General features: G+C 43.6%; 1 protein-coding gene across 4 annotated transcripts in view; it reads right to left on the reverse strand.

Annotated features, from left to right (window-relative positions):
• Positions 1-15,700, reverse strand: part of SYT1 (synaptotagmin 1) — a 3,823,670-nt gene that overhangs the window by 1,415,283 nt on the left and 2,392,687 nt on the right. For 2 of the 4 annotated variants that reach the window (XM_069228783.1, XM_069228779.1), the window contains exon 8: positions 13,063-13,083. The exons of the other annotated variants lie outside the window; for them this stretch is intronic. The gene's annotated coding sequence lies outside the window, so the exon portion shown is untranslated. The remainder of the gene's footprint in view (positions 1-13,062; positions 13,084-15,700) is intronic. 4 annotated transcript variants of the gene reach the window in all.

Consider the following 15,700-nt stretch of genomic DNA (forward strand, 5'->3'; position numbering starts at 1 on the left):
TCTAATGGTTCCTTGAGGATTAATTTTGTGGTAACCTTGGGTTAGCATTCTGCAGTAACTGATAACTAATGGAAGAACAGCGGCAGGAAAAATGTATCGGTAAACAGCTAAAGTTGTATTTATAATACCATGGATGCGACGGCGAAGGAGCAAACGGTTTTAGCAATTCCATCTTCGTTTAGAATGCAGAAGAAAGATATTTTATTAGAACATATATCAGCGAGTTTTTGATAACTGTATAGCACTGGCTCGATCTCCACATCGATCTACCAGATGGAATTGCTTCATTAGTTCTTTAACATGAAAACAATATTCTGCCTTCAGATTGTATAGCCGTACTCTATACAGCACTTCAGAGGGCGCCAGTTCGAATATCCTGTCTGGTCAAGCGCTTGATATCTTGGTGGCGCGGAAATATATTTGTACAATACTCAGGGGGCTACTGCCTGCTGCTCAACCCCTTCACTATCTTCCCACACTGGATTTATTTGTAAACAATACAAGTTCTTTAAAGCAACACTGTCATTTTTTAAAAATTTCCCGTATGGGAACGCAAACACAGTGATGGTGTCATCTGTTCCCAGCAGATCACCATCCGTCTGTTTGCAGCCAATCATGGAAGATAACAAGCAGTGACCTGTCTAATCAGTAATGATTAGACAGCTGGTTCTGCGACCCCCTGTGATTGGAGATTTTGAGATGTGACGTTAAACTACACGGGTCGAATCACAAAATTAAAGACTGGTTGTAAAAGTCAGTGCACAACTACCACTTTTTGCGACCAGTCTTTAATACATCAGGCATCGCCTTCTACAATTTACACATATGGGGTTATATTTCGAGGAGGATAACAATCAGACAGCTGCTGAAAATGTTCCACGAGGATGTTATATTCATCACTAAGTTCTAACCTCTATCCATCTCACTTGGCATTCTACGCACATAGGCTAGCAAATGCATAGTTAACTCAAGGGCAATTGGCTGCTGCCAAGACTACATAGGAATGAAGGAATGTAATGTCAAGTAACCAGACCTTGGATGAAATAGACCTTTTAGAATCATATAGACAAATAATGGTTCAGCAGACCACTGCTTTGGGGAATAAATTGACATCTAAATAAATGTGAAATGGAAAATGTCCCATCATAATTCAGTGTCTCGAAGGAAATGATATTAAAATGATTTTGACAGTGAGGATATTCTTCTCAAATGACAGCTCCAAGGATAAAACAGCCACATCACCTCAGAACACCCTGCAATGTCGCAATGTACACCTATCAGCCTGCAAGCAGTCTTAAAGTTCTTGATAGGCAGATGGGTGTTTTTGCTCAGTAGATGAAAGTCAGAAGGGCTTTTGTGTTATATAGATACAAGGATTACGTCTTGAAAATCTTAATTCCAACAGATATTTGGAATGTGGTGAAACAACAAAGTGGCTGACATATGTTATTTTGACAACATAAATGCCTTCTTCATTTCATCTTTCAAGAATGTTATGCTCCTGTTGTTTACTCTGTTTATCACTTTTTGTTGTGATGAAGTATCATAAGAGTCCCACCTCTGATGTGGTACTTCCTTTTTCTTGCATTCACTTTGGGGAGTGGAGTACAGTTAGAGGCTTCCTGTGACCTAGGCTATATAACTATTGAGTGTGTGACAGGGGGACACCGTGAAATTGTAAAATCTGGACTTTTCTGTGAAGTGGGGATTTGAATAAACTAGGAGTTCTTGGATTTACACTTAAAAGCACTTCGTAGTCGCAGAGCTGGGAAGTGATAATCTGTTGTCAGCCACCGTATGATGGAGTAAGAGCTAATTAAACCTTTCATAGAATACAGGCCCTGTATGTGTATTCTTCTGCAATGATGTTTCCTGGTTGGACCCTCCATATCCATTTTCTCCATCAAATGTAAACTACAAAGTACTGGCTTTTAAAGGGAGCATTCAGGGCTGGCGCAGGCATGGACAGTGAAGGCATCTGACCAGGACCTGGCACTCAGCCCACTAATAGGGGGCCCTGTGCCAGTGCACCACAGCCAGGTCACAGCACACCAATCCTTTTGTTCCCCATCCATTTAAGAGGATGTTGTGCCCCATTGCAACTGAGCCGAGGGGAAAGGGCAACCCTCTCCCAGTCTCACACCGCTAATATGTAGGTGTGATTCCAGGGGAGGAAATGCTTCCCCTGGGCCCAGTTATAATGGGGCACATTCTGAAGGTTTTTACAGCAATCAGGGCTCCTGTCCCACTAGCCACAGAAAAGCACTGCAGGATGCCCATTGTTATGCATTTAGTGCACTGCCTGCTTTTACCATTTAAAAAGAGAAGACATTTTCACTCTTTCAGCCCTGTATGGCTTTGAAAGGGATGGCTGTCTGTGGGCGGGAAGGAGGACTTGTAGCACAGAAGCGGTCTTGCACAATGCAGCTTCAGCCACAGTTCAACTATCGGGATGCAGAACCAGCCGCCTGCCTATAAACTGCCATAAATGTGTTAATGAAAAGCATTCTGGCCACCTGTCTTGGAACTATGCCTTTGGTGTATATTTCTACAATTAAGTATGTTTCAAAGTGGAGACTATTAGACCTGATAGCCTTAGCGTGGCCACCCTCAACTTGTTGCCTGCCTCCCTCCACTTTTTGACACTGTTTTTGCTGGTTTCAGGACTCTGAGCACTTTACCACTGCTAACCAGTGCTAAAGTGAATATGATCTCTCCCTTAAAACATGGTGACATTGGCTCATACCCAATTGGCTTATTTAATTTACTTATACGTCCCTAGTAAAGTGCACTACATGTGCTCAGGGCCTGTAGATTAAATGCTACTAGTGGGTCTGCAGAACTGATTGTGGCACCCACATAAGTAGCCCCTTAACCATGTCTCCGGTCTGCCATTGCAAAGCCTGTGTGTTCAGTTTCACTGCCAATTCAACTTGGCATTTAAAAGTACTTGTCAAGCCTTAAACTCCCCTTTTTCTACATATAAGTCACCCCTTAGGTAGGCCCTAGGTAACCCATAGGCCAGGGTGCTATGGAGATAAAAGAAAGGACATATACCTGTGTAGTTTATATGTCCTGGTAGTGTAAACCTCCTAAATTTGTTTATCACTGCTGTGAGGCCTGCTCCTTTCACTGGCTAACACTGGGGCTACCCTCATATACTGGTTGAGTGGTAGATTCTGAACTGAAAGGAGTAAAAGGGTCATATTTAGTGTGGCCAGAATGGTAATATAAAATCCTGCTGACTGGTGAAGTTGGATTTAATATTACTATATTAGAAATGCCACTTTTAGAAAGTGAGCATTTCTCTGCACTTAAGTCCTTCTGTGCCTTACAATCCACGTTTGGTTAGGTTAGTTGACAGCTCCTTTGTGCATTTCACTCAGACAACCCCAAACACAGGATGCTTAGTCACACTTGCATACATCTGCATACTGAAAGGGTCTTCCTGTGCTGGGAGGGTGGAGGGCCTGACACCTACATGTCAAAGGACGGTGGCCTGCCCTCACACAGTGGACTGCCATACCCCCCTACTGTGACACTGGCAGACAGGATGGAACTGAAAGGAAACCTTGTGCACTTCCAAGCCACTCTTTGAAGTCTCCCTCACTTCAAAGGCACATTTGGGTATTTAAACTGGGTCTCTGACCCTACCAACTCAGACACTTCTTGACAAGATACCTACTGGGAAAGAAACTCTGAACCAGAACCTGCAACCTGCTAAGAGAAGCTGCCTGGCTGTCCAAAGGACTAACCTGACTGCTTTGCTATAAAGGACTGCTGCCTTGTTGCCCTCTGGCTCTGCTGAGAAGTGCTCTCCAAGGGCTTGGATTGAGCTTGCCTCCTGTTTCTTGAAGTCTGAGGGCCAAAAAGACTTCATCTCTGCAAAGAACTCCTTGAGCAGCGAAAATCGACACACAACCTGCGGTGAGAAAATCACTGCAACGCCGAACCAGAAATGACGCAGCCCGGCTCCCCGAGTGGAGATCAACGCAGCACCAGCGTTGCGACCGGAACTTCAACACATGGCCCGCTGGATCAACACATAGCCAAGCCAGAACGACCAGCCCGACTTCCTGCAAGAGGAATCGACGCAGTGCCTTCCGTGCGACAGAAATTTCCTCGCATTGCCCACTGTATCGAAGCAGCTCCTGTGACTTCGTCCTGCATGCCCAGGATTTCTCCACATTGTCCCCGGGGCGTCCAAATACCCCGCAACCCAAAGAGGATCCAAGTCTGCATGGCGGAAATTGACGCAAAGCCCTTGTTGCCTGGAAAAGCATTGTCTGTGTGTACCCAGAGATACAGACGCACACCGCCCAGCATCACTTCCTCTGTGGTCCTGTGCAGATAATTTAGATGCAAACCAGGTCCTTTGTGCTTGCAAGAGACACTTATTGCTTTTTAAGAACTAAAGACTCTATTTATCATTACAAAAGTGATATCTCCACTTGTATTTATCAAATCTTGATCGTTTTGACCTTATTCTACTCAGATAAATATTCTATATTTTTCTAAACCTGTGTGGTGACTAGAGTGAGGGTCCTTTCTTAGACAGGGGGTAACCTGACTGCCAACCAAAGACCCCATTTCTCACAGAGACAAATTGTAATAGCAATGAAGGGAGGCACAGTTTGCTAAATCAGCACTTCCAACACTGCAGCACGCTGCTGCTTGCTGCAAAGTCTATACATTTACCCCTGTATTGCGTTTTGGTGAGTATACTATGTGATTTGGCATGTCCCCTCTCCAGCCCTCGTAACAACTAGTCTGTTTTTTTAACCACATGCTGATTAGCAGTTTTTATATGTATCCAAATACTTCTTACACTTATACAATCTGACCAAAAAGAGAGAAGAGGAGTAAGGGCCTGATTATGATCTTGGCAGACATGGTTTCTCTGTCACAAACGTGATGGATATCCCATCAGCTGTATTACGATTCCATTATACCCTATGGAAATCGTAATACGGCAGATGGGATATCCATCACGTTTGTGACGGAATATTCCATCTGCCAGTGAACTTAATCAGGGCCTAAGTTCCCATTCTCCAAGAACATACAATTTTGCCATATTGAAGGCTGAAATTTAAAACTGTGTATCCTGGTTTCACATTTCCAACTAGTCCACAGCTGTGACAGTGATTATGATGGCAAGTCCAATGACCTGCCTTTCCCAGGGAAATGTCATTGCGTTGTGGACCTTACACAGCTTTTATTTTAATCAGATTTAGGTGAAGTGTTAAAGCTGAGATTAGATGTCAAATAGTCTAGTCTAGTCTAGTCCCATGGATAATAGGTACCCAATGGACAAGGTACCCTCTATGGCAGTGGGTAGTTACAAGGCAGTACAAGTGATAGGTATTGATATTTACCATTATTATTTTGAAGCGTAAGACTATTTCATTCTATTTGCATACCAGAGCTCTTTATTTTCTAAAAGTGTCTCTCAAAATGTGCACTGTCAAACAGTCAAGGCTTAACTCAGGAGGTGGTAAAGGTATTAGAACTCAACTGCTGTGTGAATAGTAACCACATTCAAGAAACTCAATCTCAAGCCAAGTTTCATTGTAAAATAGCATGATTTTGAGGAGAGGTATTTATAATGAAACACCAAAAATGTGCCAGGAGAATTGTAACCCATGCTGCCCAACAAATATATTCTAATGTCTCAGCATGTGCATTGTGTCTGTGCATGCATAATGTGTTCTGTGAAGTGTGAAGTGGAGAGTTGGCCACGCTAGCTTGACCTCTAGAGGTAGGCCATGGCTGCGAGGTCAAAGGCAGTGGGCTGTAAGGCCCAGGGGATGAGATCAAGGTACCATGGGTTTCACAGCACTAGACTATGGCTGGGAGACATAGGAAGGTGTGGCCCTACTGTGCTAGATAATAGATATGAATCCCAACAAGAAAGTGCCCCTTCCACTTGGCCTTGCAGCTCTGGATTGCTGTGTCAGGTTCCAGGGGAGTAGGGCCTCCTCTCCTGGGCTTGCAGCACTAAATAATTGTGGCAAGGCCTAGAGTAGGGGGCTTCACTCTCCTTGGTTCCAATTCCCTCTGCTAAACCATTTTTGAGAGGCCTAGGGAGAGGGGCATGGTGTTGGGCTGCAAGATCTTGAGGAATCCCCACTCCAAGTGCTTCAAAGGATTGTATTATGACTATATGTATGGGTCCATGTCAGGAACAAAGCCATCAGTAGTGCAACGGGTGCAGTGGCATCTGGTGCCAGAGGTATTAGGTGGTATTAGGTGGCCAATTTACTTAAATTAAGGCTGTATTTTACTGTGCAACTAGCAGACAGGTGTGAGGGGAAAATTTTACGGTCACAGGAAGGGTGACCAACTATGGGCTGTGTAGTATTGGACTGTGTCTGTGAGGCCTATGTGATGGGGTCTCTCTCAGCTAGCAATAGTACAACAGGTGCAGTCATACCAGGGTTCAGGAATGTGAGGGATCCAATGCACCCAAATAATGGCTGTAGTGTACTGTCCAGCATTTTCTGCATCCATTTGGGACCATGACCATGTTAATACTGATAAAAACAATATGCCATGATATGTGTACACATAACAGCAAACCGATCAACCCTGAGTCAGAAATACGTGGTCAGGCAAGCCCTGTGACCTAGGCCTGAAGCAACTGATGGACAGATCACAGGTGGGGTGGCACGCAAGCCGTTGACAAACACACGAACAGGAAAAACCCCAGGTCAATCCCTCAGATAGGCAGCGACAACCACAATGGTCCTAGGAGATTGGCTCTCGATAAAACACATTTGGATGGAGGGGTGCATGTTACCAAAACATCATAAAGCCAATCAAAACATAGCACACACATACAACATGCAGTGATCACACGCTCCCCATACCGGACATCTGGACATGTTACCTACTGTCCTGAATTATGACCATTTTAGGTTGAGACCCACCAGCGCACTTTATCAGATGGTCAAATTTATGACTCTGTGACCAGGCCTAGATTTCTTTCTCCAAAGAATGCATAACGTTGTTTTGACACTTTGAGAAATGTATAGAAGCGTGCTCAGAACCAATGTACTCTAAAACAGTCATCAGACCCCAAATCTGTACTGCTCTCCCAGCCACTGTGTTTAATTAAATCAACTGTTCCTATTTGCCAAGGCTCTTGTTTTTCAATGTTTGAGGTAAATCCATATTTGAGCAGCAACACCATTACTATGCCACTCCATCATGGGGCAGTAACAGTCCACAAACCAGCTACTCCTCCAATCACATGCTGACTGCGTCTTTGGCAGTTGTGAGAAATTGGGTTGTTTGTTGACTAGGGTGTGATCCCTGGTCAAGCAGCAACCACAATTATTGTCAGGGTGAGGCACAAGCATACCCCAAATTAACCTGTGTTCACCTTCTGATATTCTCCACGCAACAGCAGCGATACATCAGTTCTGAGATATGATGAGACTGCTGTGTGAGTTCCCAATGCATCGATATCGAGGACGAGTTGGGCAGTCCAGGCAATTTGTTGGTTCCAATGAGTGCAGGGGCTGCGATATAGAGTTTTGGCATTGTTGTGGCTGTTGATGGGATTACAAGGACCTTGAGATGAGAAAAGCACTACAGTATCAGTTCTGAAGGTAATATGCTGGTTTCAAGATGCCAGGTACAACAGTGATGCGATTCTGGTTGTGGCAGTTCTGATCCACGCAGTAGAGGTGACGCGTCAATTCTGCTCTCACAGCAGAAGATGCATCAGTTTCACTGGAGCAAGCACCTTAGACCCACTTCCAAGGGTCCAGGACTGGGGTGGCACCTTTTGGTAGGGCTTACTTACAGATGGCAGAATCCAGGTACTGGAGCAGAACGTTTATGTCCCTGAGACCTCAGTTCAGGAGGCCAGCCAAGTAGCCCTTGGAGTCACTGTGGGTTCTGGGTTCTAGAGAATCAGGTCCAGTCCTTCTCACTCCCAGGCAAGAGAAGAGCAGACTCAGGTTAACACAGCAGAGCAGGGGCCTCCAAATAAGCATTCGAGCAGAGTGGCATGCCTTCAGCAGTGCAGCAGTCCTTCTTCCTGGCAGAGTATCCACAGTTCCAGAAGTGTAGTGTAGGTGTGGTGTTGGAGGTCCAGTACTTATACCCAGTTGGGCCTTTGACATGAGGGAGACTTCAAAGACATGCCTTTGAAGTGCACAGAGACCCTGCTCTTCCTGCCCTGACTCCAGACTCCACACCAGGGGTTATGCAGCCCTTTGCGTGTGGACAGGACACAGCCCTTTTCAGATGTGAGGCTGTGCCCAGCTCCTCCCTCCAATCCTGTCCAGCATGGCCCATCAAGGCCCATCAGGTCGCACCTAAGCTCCCAATTGTGTGTGGCTGTCTAGAAGAAATACACAGAGCCCAGCTGTCACCCCACCCCACCCACCCCAGACATGGTATCAGAGACAGGCAGTAGGCATCAAATGGCTAAGGCAAGAAAATACTAATGTTCCAGAAGTACAAAAAATCACAGGACTACCCAATATGCCTCAAGAAAACTGGGTAGACAATTGTCAGCAATGAAAATGCTTCTGGAGGACTTATTCATACAGTTATTCTTATAAATTCACATTGGTCACAAGATCCAACTTCCAAAAATGAAGGCATATGTCTATAAAGACAAAAATTGCAAGTCTGAGCAACTGGCAAAAACGTTGCAAGGATCTGACACACAATTTCTGTTGCTTTAGAATCAGACATGAGCAGTCTTCGATGATTGAATAGTATTCCAATTCTTAGTTACCTGCATGCGGTTGGGAGCAGACAAGAGCATTTTTCCTTGTCTAAACAGTGCTCTGTTGAATTTTATCTACTGTATGTTGTTGGGTTTTGGTGAGCAGCCAATTTGATGATCATGTTTTGGTGTGGCCCTGTGTTGGCCCCATTCTCTTAGCACTGGCTCCTAATGAAGGTATCCCAAACCTCTGGCCACTGGAGACCAAAACATCAACAATTCCTCCTCATTGACACATTGTTGTTCATATGAGTGTTCTGTTCATCACAATATATAGAAAGAAGGAAACAATATTCTGGAGTGTCGACTAAAAGATTGTCTTTGTCAAGAGGAGTTAACACCTCCCAGGGATCATTGGATTTAATTTTTAATTTCAGTTGTGTAGGATCATTACGGGGTATGACAGTGTTAATTGAGCTGCTGATTTATCAACGCTCATGTATGGAGCTATACCATCTGCATATGTTTTGATTAAAAAACAGTTCTGTGAAACAGTGCATCTTTATGGACATATGTCTCCATTCTTGGGAGTTGGATTTCCTCAGTTATCACATGCTGTATGCAAATTAGAGGACTCTCACACTTTCCCTTTCTTCCCGGGGCCCAAAAAATCCTAGAACTGCCCCTGTGTCCACTGCCCTGGTCTTCACTGTGGCACACTTTTAAAAGGGTGCTCTGGATGGAGACATGGTCAGTGCGCGCTATTACAGGTATGCACTGCCACCAGTTCAGCCGCAAACGCATGCCTGCACAAGGTCAGCACATTAGTGAAAGGTGGATTGACTGGCTGAAGCAGCCAATCCAATTTTCACCATGCAGGTTGTAACATGTCGGCCTTTCAAAGGGGGGCCGAGATCACCCTACAGATGGGTGCAGTGAATGACTACACATGCCTAATGTGGGAAGTCTGGGAAGGGGACATGGACCCTTTTTCTCCCTTTGAAAGGTTGTCTTTGGTGAGCGTCCTAACAGTGTGCCCCATCTTTGTGGTTGATACTCTGTGCCGCTTGGCAGCTCCTTTGGCTTTGTTTCCAAGTATATAACATTGCAAAGATGCAGAGGCAAAGCCTTCTCTCATTTTGCTAGAGGCCACTCCCATGCAAATGAGAGAATGCCTCTTACAGTTCATACTGATGCTGCGGTGCATCAGTGCGATCCAAATGTCGGAAGGGTCAGTGCAAATTTATGCAGCCGCATCTTTAATAGGAATGTGCCCTGAAGGCACAGAAAGCAGGTGTACATGACTGTAATGTCCCTGGTGCACCCACTATAATACAGCCCCACAAGCCCTGGATAGCTGGACACACATCCTTTCACTGTCCTAATATATTGTGATATCAAGTCAAATAAACATGGCATGGGGTTTTCAGTGAAAACTGCTAGAAAGGTTTGTTTTTATAATAGTACCACATGAATCTGAAGTTTATTCATCTCTCAGTAAATAGAGAGGAAGCTTTGCTGAGGGTGGTTAATACATTGTGATGAAGTGTACTTTGAAGAGGTGAGTCTTTGGCTGTTTCCTTAATTGTAACAGCATTTGGGAAGCCCTGATGGGGATGTTGTTCCAGATCCAGGGTGCATTGATGGAAAAAGTTGTTGGATTGTTTATTCCCTTTTTACACTTCTTAGTCTGCATCCTGGCTGTGCGTATGCTGAGAACCATCAGAGATGGTGAGCTTGTGTGCAAGATATTGTAGGGTGATGGTAGTGATGTCTCTGTAAATGATGCAACTGGTTTTGAGGATGGTGTATGCCATCAAGGGGAGCCAATGGAGTTCCATCAGGATTGGGTTATGGGATCATATGTCTGCAGGGTCTGGATGAGATGTGCTGTACCGTATAGGATGACTGCAAGGGGTGCCAGTGTGGAGTCTGAGTGTCAAGGAATCGTTGCATTACTACTATCCTGATAAGAGTGCATAGTGGCTTGAAAACAGCTCTGAAGTTGCTTTGCAGAAAAAACAGTTATTCTTTCTTCAGAAGAGAAAGCTGGTACAAGCCAATTGTTTTTTTGGCAATATATTTTTTGAGGGTGAGGTTGGTGTACATGATGAAACCAGGTGACGTGGCATTTGGTAAAAGTTGGTTTTCGTAAACATCAAGGTTCTTGTCATTGAGGCTGATTTGTACTGTTTCTCATTTGTTGTTCTTGGAAAATACCAGGAATTCTGACTTGACTGAATTGAGCTTAAGGTAGAAGCTGGAAATCCAAGCCTGGATGATGTGCAAGCAGTAGTTAAAAAATCGGATGTCTCAAGTGGAGAAAATCAAGAAGAGCTGTGTATTATTGGCATGTTGGAGAATCTTGATGCTGTTATCTGTGAGAGAAGCACCATGTGGCTCCATATAAAGGATGAAAATGACAGGAGACAGTATGTAACTTTAAATGGCTCCAGGGGCAATAGGGACAATTTGTGAAGGGGATGTGCCATGTGAACAAACTGGTGTTGACTGTAAAGGTAGGAAGAGAACCAGCGAAAAACATTGTTGGTAAATCCCATTTGAGACACCAGGGGGTATACGAGGGTGCGATGGTCAACTGTCGAAGGAAGCTGAGAGGTCCAGCAATAGCAACCATCTTTGGTAAAGATGGCATCTTCTGTGATGTGTAAGATAGTAGTCTCTGTGATGCAGCATGGAATGAAGCCAGACTGGTAGTCATGCAGGAGGTGGCCAGAACCAATGTGAAGTTCAACATACATGGTTTTGCTGATAAATGCTAGGTAAGTGATGAGCTGGTAGTTGGGGAGGTCATCAAGGTCTAGTGTAGGTTTTTTTCAGTAGGGGATGTTCTGGTCTGTCATTTGAGTTTCTGGGAAGGTGGCTTGAGTCAGGGAGGCATTGATTATGGTGAGCAGGGATAGAAAGGTGACCCTCAGAGAGCTTTGCTGAAGGATGTGGGTAAGGCATCATCTTCACAATAGGCTGCTTTGAGTGATCTGAGTATGTCATAAAGATGTGCAAGAGAAGGCTGACCATTGCAAGAGTCTACAGGAAGGTTTGAGTGTAAGAGATGAAGCAGCATTGGTGTTTTCAGTGTGCTGTCCAAACTGTTTTTTTTTGTTCACTGAAGAAGATGTCAATGTCATTCCCCTTTTCTCTGGAGTGAGGAATAGGTGAGCCTGGCAGAAAAGTTGATGCTGTGCTTGATTGTCCTGAACAGCATTCTGCTTCTGTAGGTAGCTTGATTGTTGGTGTTGGTATAGTTCTTTACTTCAGCTGATGGGATGAGCTGTCTGAGTGTTGCATGAAGAAATGTCAGTATCAAGAGTTTATTGAGAGATCTGTTTTTCTTCCATTTTCTTCCCTTTCTGTGGATAGAATATTTATTGTCAGCAAGTTCTTTAGAGTACCAGGGTGCTGAAGGTTTTTGTTTGCACTTGAGTGCTGCTATTGGGGTGTAGCTGTTCACATAGCTTTCAAAAACATTTGTTGAAAGGTGTTGGTGTCGGACGTGGAATTGACAGGAAAAGACAGGAGTTCAAGTTTTAGATTTTCTATGAAGAAATCTTTGAAGGACAAGAAGATTTGCTCTCTTTTATGTTGACCTTGGTATGGTGATAGGGTGCAATGAGATAGGGACAGTGGTTGGTTCACTTTAAGAGTATTGATGGTTTGTCAACCTTATGATACATGATGAAGTTTGAGATGTTTGGTGTGTCACGTACTGCAGAGCAAATGTTGATTAGTTGTAATGTGTCCCTATGTAGTTTGAGATCCAGCTCTGTCACTTTAAAGTTTGGTGATTATAGACCACAGGCATCAATTCAGTGGCCTGGCATCAATTCAGTGGTGCCTATAGACCACAGGCTCATTGTACAGGTTGAAAAGACCTCACCAGCCACAGTTAAAATGTTAACAGCATCATAAATTGGTATATGAAGGACCCCTTAATAGAAAATCGCAATTGAAAAGAGTCCATACCGTTATTGCAGCATGTTGCTGTACTGAGGACACTGAGAAGAGGAACACCCGCCTCAAGTTGACCTGTGTGCTTTGCACAGATTCAAAATTAAGATATTTTTACACTGTTTTCATACGCACTCAAATAACGCAAAAGGTCATTTCAAATAACATTATTTCTTCAATGATCCTACTTGTTTAGTGGAAATCTGTAATAATACACACTTTGAATAAATGCTTTTCGTGGTAATGATGTATAACGTAACAATAGTTCATAAAACAATTCTGAAGCAATGCAAAGCACAACTATTCAAGGAGAGCGCTACAATCACTCAGATTAGGAGCACACAAGAAACTTTTATCCCTTCATCAATTTTCAGATAAATTCTCTCTGCCAAAGAGGACGTTCATACCTTTTTGTCTGAATCTTCTACCTGTGAAAAGAAAAACATTAATTATTACAAAGAAAGCTTAAAGGTAATGAAAAAGCTTGTCTTCTTTCCATCTGTCTAGAATGAACATTACTGAAAGTGCATTACAGCTACATGTGATTTCAGTAAGAGATGAGAAAATGTACCGGTGGGAACTGTGGTCCGAATTGTAGTTCAAATTAACAGATTACAAGAGGTGGACGTGATTTTATTAACACTTGATGACTTAAACCACAGTAAAATAAACATGCACTCTTTGTTGTTCAATCTCATGGAACTGCAGGTCTACTATTAAAGATGTTAGTGAGTGTTTGCTTGAGTTATACTGTAATGTTGGTGATCAGTTATACACAAAACCTCTATTATTCGATGGGACACTGAATATCTAGGGGCACTGTAGGAACACCGTTAGTGGGGGTAATTTCTAATAACAATGTGCCATGCATATTGGTTCCCCACCCATGGACACTCTCAACTCAATCTCTGGATTACAGAACAGGAGGAAAGGTTGAATTAGCGTCACAAACAAGATCATCCATCTAATGATCCTCAAAGTGATATTTGGGTGGAAGGCACTGTCACACATCATATAGCCTGTCTAGCGAAGAAGCTGTTTTCAAGCCTTGTGCCTCCAATGCAGGGTGAGTGGTTGTATTCTGCAAGTCTCTACTGGATGCAGGTGTACTTTCATTTCTCTTGCAAAGAACCAACATGATCCCCATAGTACAGGAAGCCTTAGGTTTTTGATTGTTCTGCTCAGAGGTGTACTAGTGATAATGATTGTTCAGCCCCCTGAACGTGCCAGGAAGCCATAGCAGCTGAACACTTGCTGGTGTGACCAGAGAGTAATCTGTAGGTCATAAATTCAGCATTAAATCTTTTATACTGAGTACCATAGCACGTTATTTACAGCGGGTAAAAATGTTAGAATCATGGTACGAAGAATAATGTTAAAAACAGTTATTATATCATTGTAAGAGGCACAATGGTTCTGTAAATTGAATACTCAGCACTGACAAAAAGGTCTTCTAAAGATCATGAGTATGAATCCTGGAAGTGCAAATTCAGCCTTCCTGGTTTTTTTTGAGGTAGGTAGAATGATCATCATAATTTGGGTCTCAATATCTTTTATTTATAACAGTTGGGTATGGCAGACTTTTAGGATGTGTTGCTATATGAAAACAAGTTTCTGTTACTACTTTGTACCATAACTCATGGACTGTAAGGTGCATTTGAAACTAACAGAAACCTGACTTATAATCACGAGTCCATTAATCCACTTATGATAATGTACTTCTGCTCCCACAATGCCAGTTCTTAGGGAGCCAAAGCTGTGAGCGGCGAGGGCGCATGTAAGTCTGCTTGGGTCAATCACTGACCCACAGCTCAGGGCCTGCACATAGTCCTTAGCACTTGCAGATAACGATTTCTCACCATGAAGAGTTTAGGGGTACTTTTGTGTCTGGCGACATGGAATCAAACATCTCACTGCTTTGCGAACATGTGGTCTTCGCTGTAAAATTTGATACATCTTTCAAAAATATCTGAGAGATACTCCTTTTGCTGTCTGACTCTACCAACCCATTCAAAAAGCCACTCAGTCAGAAAGTTTCAGGTGAGAAACTCAGAGCCATATTTACAAGGCTCATTGAGCAGGGCCACTGGTAAAAGGAAGAAATGTGCAGTATCTACAAGATACAGCACATTTCAGTCCTCTCCCCGTGCGCTGGTGCACAAATTGCTGCCATGTGAAAATGCAGGCACCCTTGCACCATGGTGCAAGGGTCCCTGAATTGTGAGAATGATTGTTTCTGTGCAGGAAGGGACACCTTCTTGCTCAAAAACAGTTGATGGGGGCGATTTCATTCTTCTATGGACACCTAGAGAAAAAATGGGGAGAAATAAAGATATTTCCCCCTGTTGCGTCAATCTTATGCCATGGCATAAGCTGTTGACGCATTCCCAGGATTACAAAATCTTGCAATTCTGGGAATGCATCAAAATCCATGGATGCTGTGTGGGAACACCCATGCAACACCCATGGAAACACCTCTCTGACGCAAAGTAAGGCAACCAACTACCTGTGCTGCGTTGCCTTACTCCATAGCTACAAGGCCATGAAAAGCCATGCAAAGTGGCTTTGCGTGGCCCTGCAGATATGGGTGAGCAGCCTGCACCACCCCTGCATCACAAAAAATGAAGCACCAGTGGCGCAAGCTGCTTTTAAATAGGGGCCTCAGTGCACAAGACTGTTTTGTCCTCTTTTGTTTTGGCCTATTACATTACTCTTCTGACACATCTGTTGGGGGTCAAGGCCATAATGCAATTTAGGCACATGCTTTTTAAACATTCAGTGGAACATCTCCACAGTCTAGTCAGAGGGATCCCCTTCTGGTCCCAACGGTTAAGCTAAGGGATAGATCAATTACGACAAACAAAAGTTAAAGATATTTACAAAGTAGAATCTTTTTTTGTTGCCTGCAGTGAGAACAGAGTTAAAGAAAGTGATAATTTCCTGTACTGAATGAAATATTTCTCTAGTTTCACTGACACATTAAGCAACAGGAGAGCTCCCTGTAGAAAACACAAATCTAAATTTTATATGCTGTGAGAAAATACT

The sequence above is a fragment of the Pleurodeles waltl genome, chromosome 4_1 (assembly GCF_031143425.1).
Source record: "Pleurodeles waltl isolate 20211129_DDA chromosome 4_1, aPleWal1.hap1.20221129, whole genome shotgun sequence".
Taxonomy (NCBI): Eukaryota; Metazoa; Chordata; class Amphibia; order Caudata; family Salamandridae; genus Pleurodeles; species Pleurodeles waltl.